General features: G+C 32.8%; 1 long non-coding RNA gene across 1 annotated transcript; it reads left to right on the top strand.

The window, feature by feature from the left end:
• The first annotated feature begins 13,961 nt into the window (after positions 1-13,961).
• Positions 13,962-16,673, top strand: LOC140442895 (uncharacterized). The gene is made up of 2 exons (XR_011951170.1): positions 13,962-14,088; positions 16,461-16,673. It is a non-coding gene; the product is annotated as an uncharacterized lncRNA (long non-coding RNA).
• Positions 16,674-18,926: the final 2,253 nt, after the last annotated feature.

Genomic DNA, 18,926 nt, shown 5'->3' on the forward strand with positions numbered 1-18,926 from the left:
TTTTTCACCAAAAAGTATTATTGCTGCAGCTATTTATTGAGATATCGAAACAATATTCTAATACAACATTCTGTTTATTGTTATTTACATAATACATTTGTTATAATTAAAAACAAATTTGTTCCTGTGTTTTTAAACCCTTTTAAAGGACATGGTGTTGTATCCATCTAATAAAGTTATTGTACTGTAAGAATTAGTATGGGGTATTCAATAACAACTACAATCCTATTTGACTTTTACTGACAAAATTTATTTAACCATACAATTTACCTTTACAAATACAAATATGTATGTAAAAATGGCATTTTAGGTACAAACCACTCAGCCATCCTCAAGTAAGTCTCCTTCTGGATAGTCACTATTAGTATTACTAGTAGGTATGCTTTAAGTTTTGATAAAAATCATGGCAAAATGTAGGAATATTTGACAGTAATGCCAATAGATCGTTATACTTTTGTTGTGATATAAGTATTGGACTTTGTGATACCAGTTGCAAATCTTTTGGCAATGTAAGGTGTCGCCTTCGAAACCTAACAAGGTCAATCTCCTGGTTTTCGTCATGAAAATTACTTTCTAAAAACATAGTTATAATGCTGTTTTGTTTAACTTGCAGTTAAACACAGTTTGACAGAAGAACTTGTTGTTTGTTAATGTCTCTTTTCTATTAATCAAAGGCGCATTTTAAGATGTTTTGACATCATACAAAGACCTTAAATTTTAAAATTCTTCTAGTTCCATAGTATGTACGGTATATTTCATTGAGGTTTGTCTGACTAACTGCTGCCAGGCTCAGGGCGTGTAAATAGAAATATTAAGTTTTTTCTCTTTCGCTCTATCAGCGCATTGACACGTCCTCCATGTGGGTATTACTCTTTAGTAGAAACTTCTGGATGATAATTTTTACTTTTTTAAACAAGTATTAATGCTAACATTTTTATTCTAGCCGTAACATTTGTAAGACCGTAGTATGATTTCTTCTATGTTACTGTCAGGAATGACGGTATCTGCCCATTTTAGTAATGCAGATCTTATTTCATTTCCACTACGAATAGTTTATCAGAACTTTTCTCTATATCAGACTGATCTTCGTTATCACAACTCAAGGCATCTCTAATAATATGCTCTTCATTTAAAACATCATTGATTGGTGTATTATTTGATTCTGAAATTAAACAAGGCGTATAATATTGGTTGTAAAAGATTTAATAATATTGCTTATTATAGTCTAAGGTTGGTATCAAATCACTACATTATCCTTTTGAGGTTATGTTTTTTTAATAATTTAAAAATAATGAGCAAAAAGGTAGTTTACCTGTAAATGCAGTAGAAGAATTCGCAGAACTTTTTAGTAGGTACTTCAAGAATCTTTCTCCTACGAGAATTATGGTTCATTGTTCTTATTATTAGTAACAAACCACTGTAAACACACCATAAATAGCAAAAGTATTATTATTAGATCACTAACAGTCTACCTCTCATCATAGAGATATGCGCGGCGGTAATTTACATGCGTAGAGGGACAAAACATTCCACCAAGTCCACATGGTGTTTTATCCCTCTAAGTAAAAATGGACTTAGTGTTCTTTTAAAGGTCACTTTCTTTATCAGCAAATGGTTTAGGACCTAGTGCTCTATTTCTTTAAATAAAGTTATAAAAGTTAATTATTAGCCTGTAAAATTGTCAAAATTGAAAAAATGGACATAGTGTTGTAAAGTATCCCTCCGAGATACAGATATAACAACCTGTGGTTTGACAATTTTATGTGAATATGGTGTTAAATTGTTTGGAACTGTAATAAAAATCTTCTCAGAATTGTTTTTAGATGTATTTAGACACCCAGGAACAAAACACCACTTAATTGGCTTCATTATCAGTGATTAAATACTTAAAGAACTGGTCACACTTCGTAAATACGTATACAAAACAAGTTCTCGATACGACTGCTGACGTCAGACACCGTAGCCTCGCTGCGAGGAGCCGTTTTTCTAGCCTCCATCAGAATTGAAATTAAGAATTGATTTATCTTAAGAAATATATATTTTTAAACAATTTTATGTTTGCTATGTTTTTATATATGTTATAACCTATTGAATTTAACAATATTTAAAAATTAGTGAACATCCCTATTCATTCGATCTGAAAAAATTGGTCGCCAAATGCGTGAGTGGCTATAGGTACTATTTAGCATCATGCGAATATGTAAATATATATATTTACCACTTCGCATAAAACTAAACCTTAGGTACTCTTAAAATACACGATAATAAAAATCAGCCGGTCTTGCATGTACCTAATACTCCATTTTTAATAACCTTAAACTACACAGTTGTCATGGCACAACTGTTTATTATTCGGTAAAAATATTATTCCATGCTAATAACAGCTTAAATCTTTTCGTTAATTTTGGTGCACCTTTTTTCCTGTTTATCTTCGTAACCAATTAAAGAATTAAGTGATACAACCACTAAGTTTCTTTCTGATATACATCCATATAAATACTCACGTTACAACTTGTTAAACAGTTTCTTGACATCTTGCAAATCAATAGAAAGTAAAATAAATATTTCCTTACATTGTAATAACGCCCATCGGTAGAATTAAGCGAGAAAATGTCGGGAATATTTCTAAGATCGTTGATTTTACTCACGTTCTAGAAAGAGAGTTGCCCATTAAGCCGTAGTAAAAATATTAAAGATAAAGTGCACTTTCTCACTTAATCGGGGTAAAAAACGGTTGTCAAAAAATAGACAACAAAGGTCAATTTCTCTACTTTCACTCCGCGCAACTCAACTTAACTCCGACAATACGTTTGTGTAATTGAAGCAGATGGCATGCCACAGATACACAAAGAGATATTTAATGTATCTGTTAAGTGCATCCAGCTATAGATTGTTTCTCCGATATCTTACCAAAAATATATACAATCAAACATTTAACATGTTATTCTACCGGTGTTGGCTAAGAAATTATAATATAAATATGAAAATATTTTTCTACGGAATTGTTTCTATTTGGTAAATAAAAAAAATATATATATATATATATATATATTTAGGGATTCTACAGTATTCACTGCCTTCCCTCGCTCAACCGTTTCCGTCTCTCTCTGTTGTTCCATTCTCCATCGTTTAGTCCTCTCTTACTCATGGCGTCGTCTACTTCGTTCCTCCAGGATTTTCGGGGTCGTCCTCTTTTCCTCCTTCCTATGGGGCTCCATTCGGTTATTCTCTTTATCCATCTGCTGTCGCTAGTTCTTCTTACATGTCCATACCACTTTAATCTTTTTTGTTCTATATATGTTATTATGTCTGTTTCTATTGATGTTCTTTGCTTTATTTCGTCATTACTTCTCCTATCCATTCTTGTTACTCTGCAGCATCTTCGCAGTCATTCCATCTCTGTTGCTACTATCTTACTGCTTGTTTTCTTGTTTATGATCCAATTTTCAGCCCCGTATGTCATAATACTTCGCACTAATGTTTTATAAATCTGTGTTTTCATCTTCATATTTAGGTGCTTATCCCATTAATATGATTCTTGTTCGAATTTTATTGAACACTTTATTTTCTTTATACGGAGTTTTCGTGTATGGGATTTCAAATGACTCTAATTATATATCTTAATTATGATAATTTTAATTTCTTTTAACTTTGTGGATTTTTCTTCCCAACATTTAGTCCAATTACATATCAGCTTTTGTTTAAAGTACGGATTGAGATCTTCTGCTAATGGTTTTATTATCGGTCTGATATTTGGGGAATTTGCTATTTCTCTAGCATTTTTATCAGCTAGTTCGTTTCCTTTAATGCCTATATGTGATGGTACCCACACGAAGACTAATGTTTTGTTTTCCAGCTGCTGCATCTTGTTTTTAGTCAATTTAGCAATCGGGTTGCAAGTGTACATTTTTGATAGTATATGAAGGAAATTGATTGAGTCAGTAATAATAAGAAATTTATCTATATTTATCTTTATTTTTAAGGAACAAGTGATGAACAAGATTTTGGTTCTGAGGAATTAGTAATATCTGGTGTATCTTCTGGGCTATGTGTTGCAATTTCCGATAAATTTCGTTTGGAGGTCGTAGGTTTAGTTATCGGAGTTGTTTGAACTTCAAAAGAAGCGGGTACGTCGGGATTGGGCTCATTAAATGTAGGAGTAATTGGTGTTTCTTCACATGTCATTTCAGGGTTAGTAGTATTTGATATAGACTCACTTAAATTATTGCTGTCTAAGAAATGGTTTAGAGAGGAACTTTGTTGTTGTGATCTAGTATATGAAGAAGTTGAAGTTTGGAGTTGGAGGCCGGCACATTGATATGCAAAATGACCTGGTTGATTGCACTTACAGCATAATGAATCTGTTGTAAGAAATATGCGATATTTTAAGTCATCATGATTAATTTTTAATGTATCGGGAATTTGGAAACTATCTTCTGGAGGAGATATGTACACCTGCCTTCGAAAACCAAGTTTTACCATTTAATAACCATGGAAATGGACCAACAAGGCCTACAAGCTATGTGCTGTATACAGAATTTGTGCGATTTATGGAATATGACAAATGTGGTCCCATATAAGTCAAAAACGTTATTTACAACTTTGGGATAATACTTATTGATAAAAACAGGTTTTTCAACAACAGAAAAATCAAATAATGTAAAACAACCAATAAAAACAGTTATTTAAGTTCTATGTAATTCATTAAAACAAACTATACACAGAAAAGGTTCCTGGTCACAACTTTTGCAAAAGGTGTGACCTTTTTAGTTTTGTTCATAGCGTACTGACGGCCGTGTTGCTCACGATTTTATTTGTAGCAGTTCTTGCAGATCTTCCTTCGTTGATGTTTACTTCCGTCTGCCTTCTGTTCAAGCTGATGGTGATTATTTGACACTTTTCGTGGTACTGTGGTGGTTTCATTATAAGTAACTAGATGTTTCACTATTTGTTTTTTAAAATCTGTCACCGACATGTTATTATTTGTTAAAAGCTTATATATTGAAAAAGAATTTATAACTGATGTAGTTATAATACATAATAATTCAAACCCCACTTTTTTAAACTATTTTACGATTTTCTAAGGGGGTTGAAATACGCTACCATTTGGTCAGATAAGTCTACTGCCGCTTTGCTTTTATTGCAATCTATTACCACCTTGGGTTTCAGTTTAGTTTGCTCAAGATACAAGATACTTCGACCATTTCATTGCCGTGTTTATAAAAAGCATGTAAATATTTCTTTTGTCTTTACACTAGTAGTGGTCACTCCATCATTATTTTCCATAAAAGCAATCTGCCCTTTATTAAATTTTGCAGCTGCTACTTCTTGGGGTAAATATTTTTGATTTTTTCGGTTCTTATCAGGTGTGTATAGACGGACAACATTTTTTTTCTAGAGTTAAACTTGTATACCAATTGACGGTTATCAGCGTTTTTACGTGATGTACTAAATCCTCCATAAGATACAGTACAATGCTTTCTGGAGTGACGTTAGAACTATTCTCTTTCTCTGCATATACTTTGAAATTGTAAGTATATCCAGATCCAAAACTTACTTGAAAAATTTTTACACCGTATTTGTGTCTTTTTGTCTTGACTATTTAACCCAAGCGTCCCCTAAAGGGTAATAGGGTTTTATCGATGCAGACATATTCTTCCGGCACGTATAAAGACTTAAAATTTGCAGTCAAAATGTGGCTTATACAGTTTATCACTTGTATCTGCCAATAAATTGTCATTAAAGTGAAACATCCTTAACAGCATCTCGAATCGATTTCTAGACATTACATTCTTTGCAAAATTATTATGGAACAGGTTATCGTTACTCCAATAGTCTGCGATTTTCGGCATTTTCACTAAACCCATCCAGGCAACCAGTCCTAAAAATTTTCTAATTTCAATATTTGCAGCATCAAGAAAGTCTCCAGGCGTACCATTTGCCAACATTGCAGTCACTTCATCATTTACTCCTGGCGGAATAGAAAAAGGTGCTATTAGCTTATAATTACCTACTACTGGACCCCAATTTGGTTCTATATTCGGTACTGGATCTTGACAACGTTGTAGATCTAAGTTCAGTTCTGGATCGAGTATTGAATTTAATTTCGGTCCTGGAACGATACTACCTTAAAGATTAGGATTAGGTTGTTCTGACGATATGACGAGTAGGTTGTGAATCTAATTTTTTTTCTCTGTAAAAACTTTCGTACATTTTCCACCGTTTCTTCTGAATCTGACGAATCTGATTTTTCCTCTGAACTACACAGGTACTCACTATCAGGAGTTTCGAATGGTTCATCATCGTCATCGGAAAGTTCTCCATAATTCACGCGCTGTCAAAGGTTTAGAACGTTAAAACATCTAAAATTACACAATATATTGTAAAAATATTGTATTTTAAACATTATTTAATACTTACAGCAATTTATTCTTTCAATTTATTAAAATGAAAAACAATAAACAAGAACAATACACAATGCGCATTCGTTTATTTATGTTATTATACCGTATTTACTAGTATACTGTATTTACTAAATGGGATCACATTAGTTGACACTATGTACTATCCATTATGGCGACGGGCAGGACCATAATATTATAATTATAAAATTATAATATTAAAGCCATGCTAAAGTCACTTTAAACTAATATAAAAAATCACACAAAAAAGTTTAAAATATTTATAAAATGAAATTTTTTATTCACCAATATTTGAAATTAACACTTTGACAGAAAGTACTATCCAATATGGCGGAAGTGAAACCATCTACTTCACCTTATGTAATATTCCCTCTCTTACAGATATCTGGGCGAACAGAAGCATTAATACGGTTCACTGGGTCGCGTTGTCCCTATGGGACCAACACATTTGTTATATGGTGGCTCATAGGCGCACTTAAAAAAAAGAATGGTTGGCTCACGGAGGCATTGATTTAGAAAATATAGTCGGCAGCGAACGTGTTAATTAAGATAAGTGAACTGAACTGAAATGTAAGTTGAACTTGACATGCTATAATTGGGGTCCAAATTGATAATACCCGATGAAATATTTGATTTTATATCTGGATTTTTTTTATCTTATAATTTTATTCTCATATTTTTCAAAACGCTGTTACTTTTAAGCACTTTATAAAGTAGTTTTAATCTTTTTAGACGTATTATGACATGAAAACATTTGAAGACGCACATGCACAATTATCAATTGTAAGAACCCCCTCGTACACAGCAGCTAATTTCGCCATCGCACGAGTTATTATGAGTATTACTGAAAGTAATCAAAAATATGACATACATACCATGCCAAAGTAATTTGTTGATCGTTCCCCTTTATCAACACTGATCGCAGATGGCTCACAAAGAACAACTTCTGAATATTAATTATGTTTATAAAATCTTTTATTGCCGTTACAGAAACCTATTTTGGAAGATATAAATTTTTGACGCGATGCGTTTCCTTTTTGGTGAATTAAGAATAAAACAACTTAGCCGATTGGTGCTTGAAACAAGATGAGTTTGTTATTGAACGTAATTCTTAACATAAACACGTTTGCATTTGCACCCCACAGTCACTTTTACAAAAATTCACGTAAACGTAATGAGTTTTGAGTGCTGTAATGGGTAGAATACTTTTAAAATTGAATTTAATGCAAATAAAAAAAATGGACAAAAATCCAAAAAATTTATTTAAAAAGATAGGTGAGAAAAAAGTCTGCAGCTGCACCCCGCACCGGCTTACGAGGGTTAAAGTAAGCGATTTACATAAAAATCCCAAGAGTAACTTTTGTCTTAAAACAACCGAAAATATTTAAGAAAAAAGTGGTTTCGAAGAGAAAAATGCAATTTTTTATAATTTGTTTAAATTTTTATAAATATATTGCCAGGGAACATTTTCGATAAACTTTTTAAAATGGCATATTGGCATCATAATCATCATCATCATCATCATCATCAATGGCGCTACAACTCTTCGTGAGTCTTTGCCGCGTTTTCTATTGCCTTCCATGTTTGTCGGTCATGTGCCAGTAATTCCCATTGTCGCACTCCCATTTTCTCTAGATCTTCTTTGACTTTATCTTTCCACCTTTTTCTAGGCCGCCCTAGAGACCTTCTTCCCTCTGGTCTTTCCCAGAACACATTGTTTATAAGGCGATTGTCGTTACTGCGTATCACATGCCCTGCCCATCTGAGTCTATTGGCCTTTATATATTTGACTAGATTTTCTTTTCCGAATAGAGACTCTAGCTCGTTATTGTATCTGCCCCTCCATTCGTTTGTCACGCTGTCTCTGCAAGGGCCATATAACATTCGAAGAATTTTACTTTCCCACACCAGCAATTTATTTATTTCTCTTTTTGTTAGCGTCCATGTTTTGCTTCCAAAAGCGGCTGCTGGTCGTATTATGGTATTATATATCCGGATTTTTGTATCTCGCGAAAGAAGTTTTCTGCCATTATTCTCGTTTCAACTTCTCGCTCTAATTTGTTGTCATTTGTGATTGTTGCTCCTAGATATTTAAATTCTTTAACCACTTCGAAGTTGTGATCATTTATAGTAATATTTTGCCTTATTCGCCGTCGTTCTTGTTTTGAGACGACCATGTATTTTGTTTTGTCTTCATTTATTTTTAGACCGATGTTTAATGCAGCTTCTTCAAAACTCGAGAAAATCTCTTTAATTTCTAATGTTGATTGTGCTACTGCGTCTACGTCATCGGCAAAGGCGAGTATGATTTTTGCTCCCCGAGCAGTTATGTCTTATGTATTTTTCCCCCTATTCTAACTTGTGCAAAAGAGTTACTTACACACATTTGTGTTACCGCAGCTAGTTTCTTGGGTACGCCGAGCTCGATCATTGCCTTCCATAATGTTGCACGATTAATTGAATCATAAGCCTGTTTGAAGTCTATAAAAATCTGATGCACGTCGTGATTATATTCCCAATACTTTTCAAGCATTTGTCTTATTGTAAATATTTAATCAATAGTCGAACTGACAGGCCTGAAACCACACTGGTAGTCACCAACTATTTCTTCGACATATGGTACTAATCTTTTTAATAATATCCAAGCCAATATTTTATATGTAGTGTTGATTAGTGAGATTCCTCTGTAATTCATGCATGATTCCTTTTTTCCTTTCTTGTGCATTGGTACAATAATACTACCACACCATTCTTTCGGCAATATTTCTTGTTGCCAGGCTATGTCTATTAATTGATGGATTTTACTTATGAGTTCATGACCACCTGTTTTAATTAGCCTGGCATGAATATTGTCCAGACCAGGGGATTTATCGTTTTTAAGCGTTTTTATGGCATGCGTAATTTCTTCCATGCTTGGTGGGGGTATTTCTAATTCATTGATATTGATACTCATGTTCTCCGTTGTTTCCACCATTTTCATTGTTTTCATGAGGGAAATTTTGGATATTCAGGAGCTTTTCAAAATATTCAGCCCATCTTTCTATTATTTTGTTTTCGGCAAAATAATGTTTTCGGCATAATCATGATACAAAGAAAAGATAGATACAAAGAAAAAAACTGAAAAAATTAATTGTTTAAAAAATTAGATGGTTTATTTAACAATGTTTTTATTTATATAATGCATATTAGTAATATACGCAAAATGTACGTACAAAATAAAAAAAACAGGTGTGGCAGTCCAGTGGGGCTGCCGGTGGAAGTTACACTTCTATACACACATGTTACAAATTTATTTGGGAGTCAATCTGCACAATCATTACATATGTAATTCTATAGGTAAGACATAGCAGAAAGAGAAACAGAATTAATAACAACTTACTAACAATGAAGGATTGAATCAATATTTTGATGAAAATGTATATTTTTATTTTCATATATGTATGAAAGGATTTGAATGCAAAAATTTTTTTACACATACTCTGCAGTAAAATTCATTTTTTATTTTGTTATTAATATAATAATACAATACAAATTAAACTGCAATATTTATAAGTATTTAAAAATGACAATAATATATATAAAAAAAATACACTACAATACAGTGCAACATAATTCCATATAATAATACAATACAAATTAAAATGAAATATCCATAAGTATTTAAAAATGTAATAATACAATAATGTAATAATATTAATAAAAGAGTCCTCTCCGATTGGGAATCGAACCCCGGTCTCCCGCATGACAGGCAGGGATACTGACTACTATACTACCGAGGACACAACACAGAAGTATTTCAAAATTGACAGTTGTGGATCATATAGTGATTTATTGAGATTATTATTTTAAAATACAAAAGACTAATATAATTATGAACATTTAATAAATAATACAAAACGTATTACATAAATAATAATATTAATAAATATTTTATTATATGTATGTTATATGTATATATATATATATATATATATATATATCTTTATATAATATATATATATATATATATATATATATATATATATATAATATTAAATTATATATACAAAAGGAACATTTTTATATTCGAGAGAGGAAGAGAGAGAAAATATATCTTCTGTCTCTCTCTTACTCATTATCTTACATATGTAATGGTTTCACAGATTCACTCCCATACAAATTTTTAACGTGGAGCGCGCGTATAGAAGTATAACTTCAAAAAAAAGGAAACGTCAGAATCAATAAACAAAAACCAGAGATTTTTTTTCAAATTTGTCATATTAAAGCCTTAAGGTATGGTATTTCATATATACATTCAGGGATTCTACAGTATTCACTGCCTTTCCTTACTCACCATTTTGCATCTCTCCCTATTGTCCCATTCTCCATCGTTTAGACCTCTATTACTCATGGTGTCGTCTACTTCGTTCCTCCAGGATCTTCGGGGTCGTCCTCTTTTCCTCCTACCTATGAGGCTCCATTTGGTTATTCTCTGTATCCATCTGCTGTTGCTAGTTCTTCTTACATGTCCATACCACTTTAGTCTTTTTTGTTCTATATATGTTTCTATTGATGTTCTTTGCTTTATTTCGCGATTACTTCTCCTATCCATTATTGTTACTCTGCATCATCTTCGCAGACATTCCATCTCTGTTGCTTATATATTACTGCTGTTTTTCTTGTTTATAATCCAATTTTTAACCCCATATGTCATAATACTTCGCACTAATGTTTTATAAATCTGTGTTTTTGTCTTCATATTTGGGTGTCTATCCCACCATACTGAGTTAAGTTGTCGGATTGCTGTTCTTGTTTGTCCTAATCTTTGCTTAATTTCTTTCTCTGTTGTAGCCTTTTTCGTGATTATAAACCCCAAGTATTTGAATTTATCCTTTCCTTTGATTGTTACGTTGTCATCAATCTGTAGATCTTCTATGTCTTCTTCACTTGTAGATAGGTACCTACTCTGCTTTTACGAGGTTAAAATCTAGGCCAGCTTTGGTATATTCTTCTTGTAGTTTCTTCATCATGTAACTAAGGTCTTCTTGGTCTTGATCTGTGCAATAACTACTTGATCGTCTGCAAAGCCTAACGTATATAGGTATTTAGTTCGTACCAGTACTCCCATGCCTTCGCATTTTCTTTTCCATGTAGTCAAGGCTTTCTCTAAGTATATTTTGAATAGGGTTGGAGATGTGAAACAACACTGCATGAGCCCCTTTGTTGTAGTAAAATCTTGTTCTCATCTTAATGGACACTTTATTTTCTTTATACGGAGCTTTCATGTATGGTATTTCAAATGACGCTAATTATATTAATTTGTTAAAACATTTTTAAAAACATAATTTTCCTGTAGACAAATTGGTAAAAATGATTGTAATTGTAATCTTTGTTCTTCATAAAATTGTCTTTGATATTCTCGATCATTTTATAACGGAATTCTATCTTGTCTTCTGTGTCTTTCGTTGTATCATCAATTTCTTGGACTTTATATCGAACCTTATGTTGAATATTTATTTTACTTTGCTAGATTTTAGTTTTTTTTGCAGTTTTTTTCCGCGTAGTTCCTTTAATTTGGTTCTATACACACGTCAGATTGAATTTCAACACCTGAGTTGGTTTTAACACTGTTGAAACTATTTCGATATCTTCCGTTATCGTTTCTTATGGTAACGTCTTCTCTATTGTCTTTAGGTGATTCCCACGTATACAGGAATCTATTTTTTAGGTGGTAGAATGTGTTTAGCAGGGTCAAGTTGTATTCAGGTGTAAATATACTCATTGTTTCTTCTCGTTGATTTCTCTCTCCCAATCCATGAAAACCAATATGTTTTTTTTGTTACCTATTTTATCGTTGAAATATCATCATTCTGCCTCTACAAACCTATGTAAACCTAGCCTACTCAAGCCTTCTGCTCGCATTGAAATGTATCTTTTATAATGTTGCTTATGTGTTTGTAAAATTCTACAATTTCCTTATCACTGTGACCTACTGTGTACGCAGTTATACGGTGTTTGTGTGTGTTCACTGGTAATATATTTATTTGGTACATTCTATCGTAAGCTGGTATTCAGTTTCTGATTCGTTTTGTTCAATAAACTAAACCTAACCTAATCTTCAAAACAAAGTTGTGATTTATGTAAAGTTGGTTAACTAGCTAAATATATTTAATGATCATTTTTTTTTAAATTATTAAAATCTGTGAAAATGTAATTATCGTCGTTACTTTAATCTCGCAATTAACTTTAAAGAGTACTTGCTGACAGGTTCGGAAAGAATGCTGTTAATAGCTTCTCGAGCCCGGCCCTTCGAGGACAACTAAAATAACTACGTTGAGATTTCGGTAATTGATTGCAGAGTAATTTACTGCTTGGTGGTTCAACTTTTAAGATTCTCTGTTCATTTCGCTTTAAAGAATAATTGTTTTAATTTAGGAAATGTTCTTTTAATTAGAATCAAATATATATAAAATAGTAGCATTATTCTTGGCTTTTAGTCATGTATGTATTTAATATTATATAAATTTTATTTTTGTATGCGTCTGAAACTAACTTATCATATTTATATGCTAAATAAATTTTTTAATATTTTATTTGAACATTTTTTGAAGACAGTACCAATTTTGCCATGTCAGTTAGTATATATGGCCTATAAGGACAAATTCGTTAAACTTCTCCTGCTCGAATCTAATCTGTATCAATAGAGTGTTATGACTTCATTTCAGCATCCCTGCTTCATCAGACATTCGGGCTGACACAAATTCAAACTCGGAAAGTCCAACGAATGTTTCCTAAATCTTGACCACTGCAGTGGTTAGCGTACAGAGATGCCATCTATTTTGTATCAGCGTCAAAGTATCTGACGAAGCTGGGATGCTGAAATGACGTTATAACACTTTATTGTTACCGATTAGAGCACGGGAAATTTAACGAATTTCTCCTCATAGGCCATATATTTGTCTATTCAATTCAACAAAGCAGTAGCAGCTTTTGCTAAAAGATTTAATCGTTTATTTCGTTTAGCCCAGAGGACAAATAACGATACTATTAAATCGTTTTCGTTCATGGACACTAATGTAGAGGGCAACTCTGTACGCTAACCACTGCAGTGGTAGAGATTTAGAGAGACATTCGTTGGACTTTCCGAGTTTGAATTTGTATGAGCCCGAGTGTCTGACGAAGCAGGGATGCTGAGCTGAAACGATGTTATAACATCGTTATAACTCTGTTAATATTGATTCTAGCACGGAAAGTTTAACGAATTTGTCTAGGCTATATATTTGGCAATTCAATTTAACAAAGCAGCGACAGCAGCTTTTGCTAAGAGATTTAATTTTTTGCATGTATATATATATATATATATATATATATATATATATATATATATATATATATATATACAATTCTCTCGCCTCCCACATACAATTAGCCTTTTTATTATTTCTGTTTATATCATAAATATTATGTCCATAATTTTTATCTTAATTAAGAAAATGATTTATGAGTACTCAAAGTACTTATAAATACTTCGTTTAAACGTACTGCTTTATACTAAATATATAAGTTTTAGTTTGTCGTTATATATTAAAAATGAATTTAATATTCTTATTGTTTTCTATGATCGTTGTTAGTGCCGAAATTGGTAATGTACAAAAAACGTATAAAAAACACGAATTGAACGAAGAAGGTAAATTTTCCATTATTTTTAGTTTCATTTTTTCTTTGGCAAATATTTAGCATCACTGTTTTGATAGGAAAACTGATTATTGCAGTAGTGATTAATAATATGTACTCTTATTTTAATGTTACTTAGTCTTTATTATTTAATTTATATACAGTTATTCTTACACTAAAACTAATTTATATTATTACAATTTATTAGAAGTTTATTTCACAACATCGATACGCGTTTTATATTTAAAACTAAATCCAATAAATACATTTAGCGTATTTATATACTGTCCTATATATACGGTCCTGTTTTAAGAAACTTTTATTTGCTGAACTAGAAACAAAGGAACCCTTTCATGACGTCACGCAGATACCTGCTACTCGTATCTAGAGAATACTGGACTGTTTAAGGTTAGAACTACCCTGAAAGTTACAACTAAAATTTTGCAAGACCGAATAAATTACCTTATAAACTGCAGATAAAACAGATTACAGAAAAAGTATTAGAATACAATAGACACGTATTCCTATGTTTAAATGAAGTAAAGAATGTCTTCATCAAGGTGACGTCACCGTCGCCTCCATCAAAATGTAGACTTCACCTTGGCCACCTTCCTGGTCTAGAATCGGCCTAAAATTGTGTACTAGAATACCAAAACGAATCACAGGAAACTTGCTGAGCAACCTAATAAGAAGTAATGGTATCAGAACAAGATGTAATGTACACGGTATAAACGAGCGGACACTAAAGAGAAAAAAGAATGGAACAATGACATCAGTAGAATGGCGGACACCAGAGTCGTTGAAATCTTCTTCTTCTTCTTGCAGTACCATCTCCTATCGGAGGTTGGCTACCATCACAGCAATCTTTACTTTGTTGGCTGCAGCTCTGAACAACTGTATTGAACTGCACCAATACCACTCCCTTAAATTTGGCAACCAGGAAATCCTCCTACGTCCAACATTTCTCTTTCCCGAAAATTTTCCTTGGATTATGAGTCTAAGCAGAGAGTACTTTTCTCCTCTCATTATGTGGACCAGATATTCCAGTTTTTTCGTTTGTATGGTTTTATGACTTCGCATTCCTTCCCCATCTTCAGCAGAACATCTTGATTTGTTACTCTTTCTGTCCATGGTATTTTCCACATTCTCCTGTAACACCACATCTCGAATGCCTCCATGTTTTTGATGTTTATCTTTTTCAGTGTCCAGGCTTCCATGCCGAACAGCAGAACGGAGAAAACATAGCAGCTTAACATTCTCGTTCTTAAGTTTATATTTATGTCCCGGATGCATAGGAACTTTTTTAATTTTGACAAATGATTGTCTCGCCATCTCTATTCGCCACTTGATTTCTCTTGTATGGTCATTAGTGTCAGTGAAGCAAACCCCTAAATATTTGTAGGACGTTGTCGTTGAAATAGCAAAGGCGAAATCATCAAATGCTAGAAGAAGGATCGTAAGGGTGCGCCAGAGATGAAGTGGCAATGAAAAAAATAAAGGAAGAAGAAGATAACCTCGCAGACTTTGTTGCTTTAGAATGTAACTTTTTAGCTTCCCAAACTTATTGTGTTCTATGAAAAAGACAGTCGAGATTTGATTTCACGTACAAAGAGTCTATGTATCTGTTTATACGTATTTCGCTTTAATAAAGCTCATCAGAACAGCTATTCATAGGCGTTCTCAACGTGAAAAATAAATCTTTTCTGTCTTTAAGAAGCAACAATAAAATGGCTTCGAAACGGACGCAATAGCGACATCTGATATTAAATCCGTAAAATAGTTTCGAAACACAATTCAGATTTCTGCCTTAATCTGAGCCTTCTAAAAATTGCAAGGCATAGCAGACGTTGATAAAGATGTTAATAGAGACCTGGGGAATCTAGCGAAATACGTATAAACAGATACATAGACGCTTTGTACGTGAAATCAAATCTCGACTGTCTTTTTCATTTTATTCGGATCTACTATGTATGAGTACAAGAAACCAATTCGCTAAAGATTTCTGCTTAGTTGAGGAGACATGTCGTGGAATGCAAATTTTAGATTCCCCATGTCTCTATTAACATCTTTATCAACGTCTGCTATGCCTTGCAATTTTTAGAAGGCTCAGATTAAGGCAGAAATCTGAATTGTGTTTCGAAACTATTTTACGGATTATTGTGTTCTATTTATATGCTTGGTTTATCCGTTTTCGTACGTTAATTTTTAACGACGAACAAATTGTTGGTCTCACCCTTCAACATTGCTCCTTAATTCAAGTTGTGACCGGCAGTGATAATCAATAGGCTACTTGATGCATTTGTTAAGGAATGTAAGATGTGTTATTAGAATTACGGTGTATTACAAATATAAAGTTTGATTAAAATTGTTTCTTGCTTGTTACAGACTGCTTTAAAAACGTCGAAGAAAAGACTTGCAAAAGTATAAGTATCGTTTGGAAATGGGACGTCTCTCAGAATTATTGTGTACGTGCCGCTTATGGAGGATGTCATCCTACCAATAACAATTTTGACACTTTCCACCAATGTATGGATGTAGCTAAATCAGTTTGTGAATTTATTAATATAAAAATAAAGCTTCGATAATAATGGATTTTAACCCATGGATAATATCATCTGTGAAAAACAAAGATACTTTTACATCTTTCTCCGACTAATTAATTAGATATGCTCAATTAAAGTATATAAAAATTATTTAGGCAAGCGAAAGTGGCGTTCCCAAAGAGTGATTGTCAACTGACCGGAATAGGAACTCAGACATTACTAAAAACCACAGGAAATTATCTACGATTAATTGCGGTGAATTAAATAAAAGAGTGTACAAAAAGTTTACAATTACTTTTAAATACAACGCAAATTGCAATTGAAATCTTTTCATTGCATTTTTTTTGAATTTATTGCTTTCACTGTTCTGATTTTCTGCAATTTCCAAGTTAAAAGAACAATATAGTCTGAAACGGAAGTAAAAGTATAATATGGTGAAACCGAAATACTAAAAGATAATATTTGCAATATTATTTCCACAAAATTCAATACTACTGAAAACATCAAACATTTTTCAATTAAAATAATATGCAGAGAGGACCGAAAGTCTTCTTCTTTAGGTGCCGTTTTCTTAGCGAAGTCTTCCCTATTTTGGGCTTTCCTTATTAAACTTTGAAAGTCTAATCCTGTCCAATCTTTGATGTTGCGCAGCCAGGTCATTTGTAATAATATTGGTAATAAGCTGAAGGAAGTTATACCTGCCGTGTCTAAATATGTGTCCAAGATAAGACGTTTTACGCTTCTTGACAATTTCTGTGAGTTCACGTTCTCTATTCATAAAACTTCTTCATTTCTAACGCGGTCGGTCCATGAAATTTTCAGCATACGACGAAATACCCACATCTCAAAGCTCTTTAAACATCGTAACGAGCTGGCTGTTAACGTCCAAGCTTCCACGCCGTGTAATAGTCACCGAAAGTCTGAAAACATATAATCATCTCTTATAACATAAGCGATAGAGTGCAAGTGTGACTCACAACAATTCCGATTAGTCGCTTTCCTTTTATTGCATCAATCGCGGCTGTTTACGTTAACTCACTAAATGAGATTACGGATATTTAAAGTTTAAATTTTCTACGGTTAGTATGTCGTGCTTTATAGTCGCGTTGTCAGAAGGAAATTAAAAGGAAAATTGGAAAAACCTCTGACAGGAAAAATATTTCTGATGAAAGTTACAAAATTATTTTTTTTTCTTCTCCTTCCTCTTTATAAGCAATTTTGCTTGTTTATTGGAGGATTATTACCTCTATGAAAGGTTGTTACAACATCTTTTGAGCGGTTCACCGATACTTATTTTGCCGATTGGTGACTTATCTCTTGCTATTTTGACGACACGGGTCTCCTCCATTCTGCTTACGTGTTATTCCACTTTTTTTTTTATTTTGTGTCCATTTATTTATACACTGTATGTTACATTTTTTTCTAATGTCTTCACTCTCTTTCGATCTCTCAACGTATTTCCTGTAATTCTTCTCAGTATTCATCTCTGCCGTTTCTAGTAGCTTTTGCGTTGTGCCTGTGTCGGGTCTTGTTTCTGAGGCATATGTCATTATTGATCTTACACTGACTTTGGAAATTCTTGATTTCATCTCAGTGTTAATGTGTCTGTTTCGCCATATAATGTTATTAAGGCATCCTGCCAGTCTATTTGCTTTTTGTACTTGATCTCTCACTTCTTTGTCCAGGTCTCCATAGCTATAGAGTATTTTTATGTATGAGAGAGTAATAAAACAATAAATTATGTATGCAAATCCCTAAACTGTTGATACGGGTGACTCAATGAAAAACAGATATTTGTCAACAAGTTTACAGAAGTATATAGGAAAACAATTTTAAATTGAGTATGACCACCAGGTATAAAGGTTGGAGCAGAATAGAATACAATAGTTGTGAGGGTTACTAATCCCTAAATAAGGTTGCCAGTCTTGGAGTGATGGAGGTTAACAGGTACTAACAGGTATGAATTTGCAAGAAATGTAAGATGTTTATTTTATTGGTTATATATAACCAATAAAAGTTTAATAAGTACCTACCTATTTGCAAAATAAAGTTTAATTCTTTAGATAAAATAAAACGTTTTATTTTATCTGAAATGAGTGCATTCCACGAAGTAAGGGTTTCAACAATCAACCATTTAATTCTTTAATTCCAGGAATCTACGACAGTAATTGACTAGATAATTACCTTCTAAACTTATTCCACAGAAAATGTGATAGTGGGTTTTTCCATTTTATAGGAAGGTCCAAGTGGCGTATTCAAAATTCTTAACAGTTCACTAAAAGTAGGTACTTCAGTTGCAAGGTGCAGT

The sequence above is a fragment of the Diabrotica undecimpunctata genome, chromosome 6 (assembly GCF_040954645.1).
Source record: "Diabrotica undecimpunctata isolate CICGRU chromosome 6, icDiaUnde3, whole genome shotgun sequence".
In the NCBI taxonomy this organism is placed as follows: domain Eukaryota; kingdom Metazoa; phylum Arthropoda; class Insecta; order Coleoptera; family Chrysomelidae; genus Diabrotica; species Diabrotica undecimpunctata.